The following is an 11,942-nucleotide window of genomic DNA, read 5'->3' as shown; positions in this document are numbered from 1 at the left end:
TTTCACCCCGCGACAGACGGCCAAGTTCATAGGCATGGAGGTGGACTCCCTTCAGGCAAGGGCATTTCTGTCCCTGGACAGGATCGAGAAACTCCAAAAAGCCATCCGCCCTTTTCAGTTGCACCACTATGTCTCAGCACATCACGCCCGGCACCTCCTGGGACTTATGGCATCGACAACAGCCGTCGTACAGCACGCCAGGCTCAAAATGAGACCCCTACAGGCGTGGTTCCTTTCCCTCTTCGACCCCTCCTTAGACCCCCCATCGGCTCTGTTACCAGTCACACCGGCACTAGTCGCTCAACTGGACTGGTGGTTCCACTCACACAACCTGCTGGTCGGCAGAACTTTCTCGCCTCTGAGACCTTCCATACAGGTCACTACCGACGCCAGCCCCATGGGGTGGGGTGCCCATTGCCTTCAACACACAGTTCACGGACTTTGGTCCAACCGAGAGTGGTCTCTGCACATAAACCACCTAGAACTATTGGCAATCATCAAGGCGTTCCATGCTTTTCTTCCCCTCATCAGGAACCGAGTGGTGCAGCTAGCGACGGACAACACCACCGCACTCTTCTACGTCAACAAGCAAGGGGGCACACACTCCGCCTCTCTGCTCTACCTAGCTGTTACCCTCTGGGAATGGTGCTACTCCCACCATGTTTTCCCCATTGCTGTCTATATTTCCATGGACAACAACACCCTGGCGGACCGACTGAGTCGCTTACCTGCCAGGATGCACAAGTGGTCCCTCAACGATGTCGTGTTTCGCCAGCTACGCCGATGGTGGGGTACTCCTTCAATAGACCTCTTTGCAACCGATGCCAACAAGAAATGTCCCCGGTTCTGTTCCAGAGCGGGACAGAACAGCAATTCTCTGGGAGATGAGTTCCTAATGGACTGGTCCCGAGATCATCTCTACATATTTCCCCCTCTGCCTCTCATACAGAGGGTAATCGTTTGCATCTGACAGGACAGGGCCAATGCGATCATCATACTGGCCTCGCCAGCCGTGGTTCACTCACCTGGTCTCAATGTCGTCAGACATGCTCCGCCTTCCTCTCCGCCCAGATATCCTGTCGCTCGACCACGGCCTCGTTCTTCACCCAGACGTTCCCTTTCTCAGCCTCGCGGCATGGAGGATACTCCTGACATCATGCACATCCTCCTTCGGGCCCGTAAACCTCCCACGACCCTCCTGTACGAGAACAACACCCAGGACAATAACTTACCTGCCATACCTGTCTCCTTGGAAACTCTCCTCGTGTATCTCCTCCATCTTTTCGGCTTCGGCCTCTCCCAGTCCTCGTTGAAGGTCTATCTATCAGCAATCATGGCTCACCAACCTGACGATTCCCCTTCTTCCAAGTTGTATTCTCACCCAACTGTCAAAAAGTTTCTCAAGGGGCTCAATAACATTCACCCCCCTCAACAACATATCTCCCCTCAGTGGTCGCTACAACTCGTCCTCAATGCCTTGATGCGGCCCCCGTTCGAGCCCATGGTATCTATTGACTTCAAATTCCTAACCCTTAAATCGGCTTTCCTTGTGGCAATTACATCAGCCAAGCGGGCCAGTGAACTTGCTGCTCTTTGAGCAGATCCTCCCTTTATCCAGTTCCACCCTGATAAAGTGACTCTTTATTTTGATGTCTCCTTCCTTCCAAAGGTGGTCTCCGACTTCCACCTCAACCAGCCCATCATACTACCTTGCTTCTTCAATTCTTCTTCGTCGCCCCTCAAGCGTATGCTCCACAGTCTCGATGTCAGACGTGCCCTGGCTTTCTACGTCGAAAGAACAAAAGTTTTCAGAAAGTCTAATAAACTCTTTCTCTGCTTCCATGGCCCAAATAAAGGGACCCCAGCTTCCTCTCAGTGAATAGCACGCTGGATTGTACAAACTATTTCCCTTGCCTACACCTTGGCGGACAAGTCCCCTCCGGACTCTTTAACAGCTCATTCTATCAGGGCACAGTCCACCTCTACTGCCTTTCAACATGGCACCGATGTTCCTGACATCTGTTATGCTGCCACTTGGTCCACGCCGTTGACGTTCGTCAAACACTATCAGCTGGATGTCAGAGCACGCCAGGATGCTGCATTCGGCAGAGCTGTTCTGTCATCCTTCTTACCGTGACGACCCACCAACCGGTAAGTGCAGCTTGCTAATCACCCATATGTGTGCATTCACAGAGACCACGAAAAAGAAAAAGAGGTTACTTACCTGTAACCATGGTTCTTTGAGTGGTTCTCTGTGAATTAACACAACCCACCCATCCTTCCCCACTATCCGTCACAGGTTAATTGGCTACTTAATTGTTTCCTTCGAACCCGGCGGATAAGTTTGGAACTGAGGAAGATGGTAGGTGGGAGGAGCATATGCCTCATGGAGGATCACACCATAAAATTGTTACTTTTAGCTCTAGAATCTTCCGAGAGAGTCAGCGCAGGCGCAGACAATACCCATATTTGTGAATTCACAGAAAACCACTCAAAGAACCATGGTTACAGGTAAGTAACCTATTTTTTTGACTATAACTTCCAAATCTCCTACCCCACATAGCAGTAATATTCTCTTACTGAATTTGTACCACTTCAGTTGGGGTGGAGGACTCAATTTTCACGTGCTTTCTTGGCAAAATATAGTATGCTATATACAGAGCTAACACATCAATGTGGTCCAAGACCTGACTTAAAACTGAAACGCTAAGATTGAACAGACTAACAAGTTCCTCTGCATGATGCACCAGTGGAAACAATGGGGCCCTCCTCCCTCTGTGCCAGGTATAGTATGGATAAACAATAAGAGGGCAGGTGTGCAGAATCCACCCATTGAAAAAAATCCACAACACTGCTTCCTTGGCTGTCATGCAGCTTCCTCCATCATAAATAGAGCTTCCTTCCCATGGGCAAGGGAGCTACTTCCATAAGTCTCCCACAGACATTAAGATCAGACAACGCATTAACAATTGATGGAAGCCTCTGCATTTGTTGCAGACATATCCCTAGATGTAATCCAGTTTGATGTCCAAGCCAACGCTGTAAAAGTGTTGGGCGACAGGAGTGAATGAAACACTGCCTGCCTTCTGCACCTAGGAAAGAGGGCAAAAGGTTTCATAAATCAGGCACTGTTCCACTATTGACCCTTTTACTCTAACAGAACAACACCAAATAAACTCATCCCCATTGGGAGGATGAAAAAAATGTTCCTGGGCGGCCAAACCACAACTCTTTCAGAACACAGACTGGCCAACAAAAGCCCCAATGTAAACAGCACTCAGCCTGAGGCCAGGCCCTCCACAAGTTGAGAGGGGGGTGACTACAGCACGTATAGGTGCATGGGACACCCACTGTACATTTCAGTGGGCAATACGTACAATTGGGATTGTTACAAAATAGAATGCCAAACTCCCCTCCCCCCAAATTTTTTCATACACTCTCCAAAGCCAAGACCTTTTTCCACTTGCTAGAACTAGGGGTCATAGAATTAGTGCCATTGCTTAAAAACTCTTAGACTGCTACTCCATATGGTTCATGGTGGCCAAAAGAACAGGATTTACAGGCAATTTTGGATTTGGAAAAAGGTAAGCAGGTATGTCAGGAAACACAGATTTAAGGTAGAGACCCTGCTCCATCCTGAAAGCTTTTCAGCCAGATGAGTTCCCGACTTCGCTGGACCCATGGAAGCATACCTGCACATACCTATTCATCTAAATCACCACCAGTAGCTATAGTTAAAAAAAACAGGGATTACCAGTACAGGGCCCTACTATTTGGCCTTTCCTTTTTTTCCCATTGGGAAAAGATCCTAGCAGCCCAAGATCTAAATTGGTCACTGTTAGAATGTCAGGGCCAGAAAGATGGACAGACCACATTAGACACATGGTTTTCTGGTCAGTCTTGGGAAGAGCCACGTACGGTATTTTTCCATGTATAAGATTATACTTTTCTCTAAAATCTTTAGATTAAAAATTGAGAGCTGTCTTATACAAGGAAGTAAGGAGGGGGAAGGGATCAAAGCCCTTCCACTTTCTTGGAAAGAAAGTGGAGGGGGAAAGCAAGAATCAAAGCACTTTTATCCCTCCCTTCCTCCTCCACTTTCTTGTGAAGACATTTTGGATTAGAAAACTGAGTGCGCACCCCCCTGTGTATAAGATGCCTCCATGTCTTATACATGGGGGCATCTTATACATGGAAAAATACGGTGTTTCCATCTCAGATCATAATAGACACTACTACCAATTCAAGGTTTTCCTCTCCAGCAGCAGAATGGAAAATATACAATCTACTATTCTAAAAGTACCACTAAGCCCTACATCAGATGTCATGATTTTACATCACAGCTTTCGGGCAAGATGATTTCCATAATAGACAATAGGGAAGGTTTCACTCCAGATTTCTTCAGTAGTTGTTACTTCCTCATCAAAAGGACATACTGTAGCACAATCAAAGAACATGCCCATCCTTGTCGTGAATCAAATACAGTACACCCGTCTCTGTACTGGTGGTTGAATGAGGGAATGAACAGGGGCAAAACGATTTCTGACTTCCATTTGGATTCCAGTCATGGCATCTGCAAGGTTTTGGGGGCGGGGTGCATACTTCCACTCACTCCTAGCTCAGGAAAAGTGATCAGCAGAGGAGCTACCCCCTCCCGTCCCCGTTGCATAAGTTGGCTAGAGTTGAGAGCAGCGGACAGTGTGTGACTGCATCAGGGGGTACACATTCAAAGCTTCTGATGAAAATGGATCTGCTGATGTTTTGGGCTAAATCTTACCTATCTTCCCTAGACGCAGAGCATGTCCAGGTAATAAAGAACATACCGTCAGACTGGCTGAGCCATGTAGACCTGGACAGCCAGTGGAGCTTTTCCAATACAGTGTTCCAATTGATCACAGTAAGGTTCAGAGTACCGGTTGTGGACCTCTTTGCCTTACCAAAGAACAACAAGGTTCCAGCCAGTGGGGACAGAAAGCTTTGATGTGCTGAACTCCTCCTGACCTCCAGGACTTCTGGATGCCTTCCCACCTATACCTATACTCAGGAGTGTGAAACTAGAAGGCAATTCTCATAGCCCCCCACTGGCACAGACAGGTTTGGTTCTCCAAGCTCCTCAGTTTACAGTTGTGTGTTCTTCCTCCTCCGTGCCAGAACCTCCTAAGCCAGGGCAAAGTTTTCCATTCAGCATGGTTGCACCTTGCTGAAAGTCTGTTGTTGAAAGGGTGATGGCTGGAGCATAAGGAGAATGAATCAAAGGTTGCAGGAACCATCTGGTTTTGAGGAGGAACTCCACCTCATGCTTCTATAAGCCTCATTGAGGGCGATCCAAAGATGGTACGGTAGCAAGGGTAAGAATACTCTGTTTTCTTTTGCAATAGTTCTCTCTTCTGCAAGATAAAGTAGACAAAGGACTGAGACCTAATACAGTATTCTCAAGAGACAGTTGCCAACTTTATCCTCTATTCTTCTAAGCAGAGAGAGCAAGCCTCTACAATCAGACCTAGATATGAAGAGGATTAATTTGAGGAGTATCCCTCTTTCATCTTCCTAAAATCTGTAGATTGTCTAACAGGGGTCATTACATAGTCCTGAAAACCTTAACAAAGCCACTCTTTGAGCTAGGAGGGTGTCTGATCTACAAACATTTTCAGTGCAACAGGAACTATTTGTTATTCATAAAGACATGGTTGTACTATGTCTGTCTTTCCTTTGTCCCAAAGATAAGCTCTACCTTTCACAGGAGTCAAGAGGTGATATGGCCTTCCTTTTGCTCCCATCCCTTTAGGCCTCTCAAAAAGATCTGGCTTAAATTGGATGTAAGGAGAGCATCAAAAAGCTCCCTCCCAATCCAAACCATCTAGACACTTCAGACATATTGATGCCTTGTTTCTGTCCTTCCTACCTCCCAACAAGGGAAAGGGGGCTTTCTAAATCAACTCTAACTAGGTGGCTGATAGCATCAGTCTGCACTATTAGAGTTCTGATTCAAGGCTGAACCGAGGCATCACTGCTGACTCAGCTACAAATGTGGACGCATCAACTGTATTTAGAACTAGGACACCCCCCCCCCAGAGGAGGTTTACAAGGTGGCCACTCAGAGAGTGCACTCTTCATTTATCTGCTTTACCTTGGCTGAGGTGGCATCTTGGAGAAATGTTCTTCAGCAGGTGGTGGATCTCTTCTAAGTCCAACTTGAGTGATTTTTGTACTTGTAGGGAGTAGGTGAACCCTAAGGCATTGGTAAGGTAAAGGTTCCCCTTGACATTTAGTCCAGTCATGTCCGACTCTAGGGCACAGTGCTCATCCCTGTCTCCAAGCCGTAGAGCCAGCGTTTGTCTGAAGACAGTTTCCGTGGTCACGTGGCCAGTGCAACTAGACACAGAACGCCGTTACCTTCCCACTGAGGTGGTACCTATTTATCTACTCGCGTTTTTACATGCTTTTGAACTGCTAGGTTTGCAGTAGCTGGGACAAGCGACTGGAGCTCACTCTGTCACGTGGATTCAATCTTACGACTTCTGGTCTACTGACCTTGCAGCACAGAGGCTTCTGCGGTTTAACCCGCAGTGCCACCACGTCCCTTCAATGCCTAATGCCTAGGGCATTAGGTTTTGGTAAATCCCATCTCCTGAGGATGTACTCTACTCACCATGAAATGTTCGTTTTATGTAATGGAAGGAGGGCATCCTCCCCACACCTTCAGTTATGATAACCAGGTCCTCAGAGGGGCATGTTCCCAGTCTGCTTTTTCTCTATATTGTTTATCTTAATCCTTGCAGCTGGAGACAAAGACTGGTTCAGCCGGAGTTGGTCCCTCTCTCTTAAGGGAGTTCTAGAGCCACTTGGTTGGCTGATTAGTTCTGCTGTGGAAGCAAGTAGGAGGGACATTCCATCTCTTGAGGATGTCTTCCTCCTGCTCCATGGAATGAATATTTCACGGAGAGTACCAATGTTCTTATTTGCAAATCCAAGCAACACTTTCCCCCTGATCTTTCTAGTTTCTGCTGCTAATTGCTATTACTGTGGGCTAATAATTTTCATCACAGATCTATGAAATGTTTATGGAAATCAAATATTGCATAGTTGGCAAAGAGATCGTTTCATATTGAGACAAAAGGTTAATTCCTTATAGCTTAGTTTTGCCTTTGTCTTTCAAGCCCCAAAGTGTTATGTCAGAACCAACTTGTAGCAACCCCAACTAAGTTTTCAAGGTAGGTGAAATGTTACTTAGTCCCGCACCCCCAATGAATTTCCCTGGCTGAGTGGGGATCTGAACACAGGCTTCCCAAGTCCTAGCCTGTCACTCTATCCATTGCCTCACACTGGGTATCCCAAATAGTCCTTAAATAGTTTCTCAATATTTCTTGGTGAGTGAGACTTCAGGTGACATACTCTTTATTCCCCAACAGGTAGCTTGAAGATTTATAAAGCACTATCCATATAGCTGTTTCATCCATTTTTATTAGAAACATCCTATTTAACAAATAAATGTATTTTATGCTGAAGAAGGGAATTCTGGAAATTTCTGCTCTGTGAGCACATGAGCTCCCCAACACTGATGTCAGTACTACTGTGTGTTCCCCAAGTGGAAAGAAGTTTGAGGAATAGCACTCAGAGATTTAGTTCATTTTTATAAAAACACTGGAAACTCAGAGGGTTGAAAGTAATTTTTGCCTTCTTTCCAAATACATAGGCAGAGAAATAAATAGACTACATTTATATAATCATAGAAGGGATTCTTAAAGAGATTCTGTTCCCCAAGGTGCTGCACCTTGAGCAGCTAAGGGCTCTGTCAGCCATAGTAAATGGTAAATTATTGTGCCGTGTGCACTCACCCACCTGCCAACTTCTCTGTTGGGACAGCTAATCATTCCATTTTCTCGGAAGGTCCACATCAGAATTCAGTTTTGTATTTGAATGTACTTTTTCTACAACTACTCATAGCTGTAAGACTTTTGGATGGCAATCACACCTGTAACTTTTCATAAGTTGCAAAGAGGTATTTTTAACTAATTGTGTCTTCAGTTTTCTACATAGCTATAAGACTTTTGTACTTTTGCAACTCTTGAGGTATTTTGTACATATGGAACATAGAAGCAATATAGATAAATAAAGCTTGTAGAAACAGACAAGCTGATGTCTGAAATTATTGCAACAATAAAAAAAGACATACCTTTAACACTCAGATGAATTTTGATTATATTTGTGATTGTGTAATTTCATTCTGGAGTTAACCCTTTATTGGGATATGCCAGCTGCAAAAAACACAGGATCTGATTTCTTTTTCCCCGGATAGCCATAAAGTTCTGTAGGATTCTTAGGGAGATTCAGGCTTCAGGTTATCTGACAACCTGGTTGGCAGGTGGGGGTTAAACTTAACTCTTTTACAGAAGATTATATTCCAGAGAATAAAGAGACGAATGTCGTGGACAAGAGTGTCAGTGATGTATCAGAAACTGGATGGTGGTGCAGAGAGCAACCAACAGAAGGGAAAGGACAATGAAGCAGTGGAAGAGAAAATACTTCAGAGTGCTGTCCTCTGAAGATGCCGGCCACAGAGACTGGCGAAACATTAGGAAGAACAACCTTCAGAACACGGCCAAAGAGCCCGAAAAACCCACAACAACCATTAGATCCCGGCCGTGAAAGCCTTCGCGAATACAGAAAATAATTTGGTTTGAAATGTGTCTAAATCAATGCACAGAGCATGGGAAACAAGCAAGATGAGCCTGAATTCTTGGTACATGAAGGTAAATTATAATAAATATTGTTGAAACCAGGTGGGATGAGACTCATGACTGGAATATAGTGATTGAAGGGTATAAATTACTGTATTAACAAGGAATAGACTACACAGGAAGGGAAGGGAAGCAGCATTGTATGTGAAAGATACGTACAACTGTGAGGAGAACCATGTACTGGAACATGAAATTCTGGTAGAGAGCAGTTGATTAAAAATAAAGAGTAGAAAGAAACACATCACTCTGCGTGTGTGTGCGCGCGCGTGTGCTACAGACCTCCTAACAAAACTGAGGATTTTAATAATGTAATGGGCGATGTCAGCTCCCCTGGTATCTGTTGGAAGTTCAGTTCTACCAAGACTATACGGTCCACAACGTTCACTCCTTTTCATCTCCCAGAATGTAGAAGAGGTGACAACAAGAACAACTCTCCTAAAGGGTTATAACTAAATGGGAAGAACTGTTGAATGAAGTATAAATAGTGGGAACTTCATATTGAAGTGACCATATCTTCTTGGATTTGTTAAATATGAGGCATAGGTCTGTCAGTACAACCTGCTCAGAAATACGTCTTCAGTACCATTACTAGTTTTACCACCACCAGGAACAGGAGTTTACATCTGCAATTGACTCTTGTGATGGTGACCACAAGCTCACCAGCATTTAACATAGTTCTTGTAGTCCCAGCAACAATGATGACAGTGACACTTTGTTCAGTGCAGCAGTATATAAGGCATCCACATCCGCAGATCTTGGATCAAATGCAGACTGCTGCAGTTCTGACCTGTGTTCTGCTTTTTCAACCTGCTCACTGGAAGCACTGGTAAGCAAATCAGACCCTGTTGTTCCATACCCATCAGTGTACAGCTTTTTGCTAACTAAGGGTGTAATCAGGCAGAGGGAAATGCATACGTCCAATTTCACCAGAAATATTGCTTTACAGGGAGCAATCTCCCATAAAGCACCTCTTCTGTCTGTCGGGGAAATTACTCCAGCTTGTCACTCAAAAGTGGTAGCCCTGCAGCTGGACCAAAAAGGACTAGTTTGGATACAGATTGGTGTCAGGCTGGAGTGCAGTTTCCCCTACATCATGTGATTGCCAGGAAACAGATTGCATTAGAATGCTATACAAGCAGTACAAAATGCTATCATTTTCCCTGTGTGATGAAATTCTAAATCCATCAGATATAAAGTCCTTGGGCCCGAATACTAACCTACTTCAGTCTCTGTTGCAGATCCTATTTCACACAACATTCAATTCAAATCATTGTGACAGTGTCTGTTGCCATATTGCTAATCCTATGCCATGTTACAAAGGGACCAAGGCAAAAGCTGTCCTTTCTTTCTGGAAAATAGAAAACTTGTATAGGGGAATTGAGCAATATATAAAAAAGTTAAAGTCAACACAAGTTTATGATTTAATTTAACAAAAATAAGAAAACAAAACCAAAAGTTGTCATACAACGTGAAGATTATTTTCCTTTGTTTCTTTTCCATACTTGGCCCATTTTCATTCTTCTTTCTGGATTCACTGAGTTGCTGTCATTCTCTGGGTAAATCTGCTCACAATTAAATTTTTGCTGACTAATCCATTCAGTGGGAATTAACTAGGTCAGCAACACATAATCAGCGATGAGAGATCATCAGAACAGTGTGGCCTTCTATGGCTCTTTCGCATTCCCCTCCTTTCTCCGTGATGAGAGCCAACTTACTGAGGAATGAGCAAGAGTTCTAGCCCTCTGAAATGCTTTGAAGGTGCCAATGAATGGTTTCTCTTTGCTGCCTTTTACTAAAAGAAGCTCTCTAGTTCTTTCAAGCTATGGCTCTTTTCGGCACCAACATACAGTACTTAAGTGTTCCAGACTGAGCATAACCTCTTTTTTCCCTAAACATATGACTGATAAACTGTGGGAACACTTAGCTTCTGTTGGCGATTCTCAGACATCTCTAACAACAGCAGCAACATAATCCTCATGAGTAAACCCCATGAACCTGACATCTGTAGTACGTAACAAAGCTGGGAAAGCAAAAATAGATCTAGAAGGCAACATGTGTGGTGCTCGGCTTAGGGTCAAGGAGGAAACACCAGGATATATAAATACTGAAGATTGTAGGGGTCCTTAGAGGCATCAGATACTGTATGTAGGAGTAGCACTCTGTGGAGAAAACAAAGGTGTGTAGTTTCCCCAAAGTCTGTGAAGGGTTTGTATTGTGGAAACCCTTTCATCTGCTGTAATGAACACCAGAGGACCACAGTAACAGGTGTAAGGAGAGAGCTGCAAAAGAAATGGGCAGCACATTACCTATTAATTTTCCTTACAATTCATCTTTCTAGCCTTGATTTTATTGTCTGCTTGGGTTGTTTTAATTTTGTGGAGTATTGCTGAACATGGTTTTAACAAGTATAAACTATTTCTCTATTTTGTTTACCAAAAACAAAGGCTCATATCTTAGTACAGTCTATTTTACTATCACAGCACAGCAAGCGTGGAGTGTTCCATTTTTGACAGCCGAGAAGGAGCCAGAAGCATTAAAACAACAACTGGGAGGAGGTCTAAGAGGTGTCACTATAGCGGAGAACCATGAGAATCGAATGAATAGAGCGTAAGACTAGGAGTCAGGGGACCTGGGTTCAAATCCTTGCTCAGCCATAGAGATTCGCGGAGGGGCGGCCCTTATAAAACAAGTCCTTCAGTATCTCACATGCCCTGTCTGGGACATCTTAAGCGGGAACGGAAGGGACTTGTGGGCACATACAGTACCGACCAAATGGTCGGTCAAGGGGCGTTGCACGACACGAGCCACCTTTTTGTCCAGGCAAAAGGGGAACCTCTGCATTTGCAGCAGCATCAGGGAGCTTTTCGAACGATCCCCCGCCTTCCTGCCTGTCAAGGGCTCCTAACCCGCCGTCGCTCTAATAAACCAGGCCTGACTGACACTAAGCCGCGCTGGATCCTGACCAGGCTCCTCAGGTCACCAACTTTATTCGCTCAGACCCTTCTCGCCTGCCGGCTGCGCCAGGCGGGTTATGTCGCGGACGGGGTTAAAGTGCTGCTGTAATTCCACACACACCCCCGCCACCGCCTCCCCTCAGTTGGCAGGACGAGGGTTGCGGCTTCCCGCGACGCCTGGGGGGGGGGAGTCCGACCCTGGGAACGGGAGAGAGGGAGGAGAGGAGGCGCCTCTACCTGCTCCCGCGCC

Source organism: Pogona vitticeps, chromosome 2 (assembly GCF_051106095.1).
Source record: "Pogona vitticeps strain Pit_001003342236 chromosome 2, PviZW2.1, whole genome shotgun sequence".
Taxonomy (NCBI): domain Eukaryota; kingdom Metazoa; phylum Chordata; class Lepidosauria; order Squamata; family Agamidae; genus Pogona; species Pogona vitticeps.
This window is presented reverse-complemented; position numbering follows the sequence as displayed.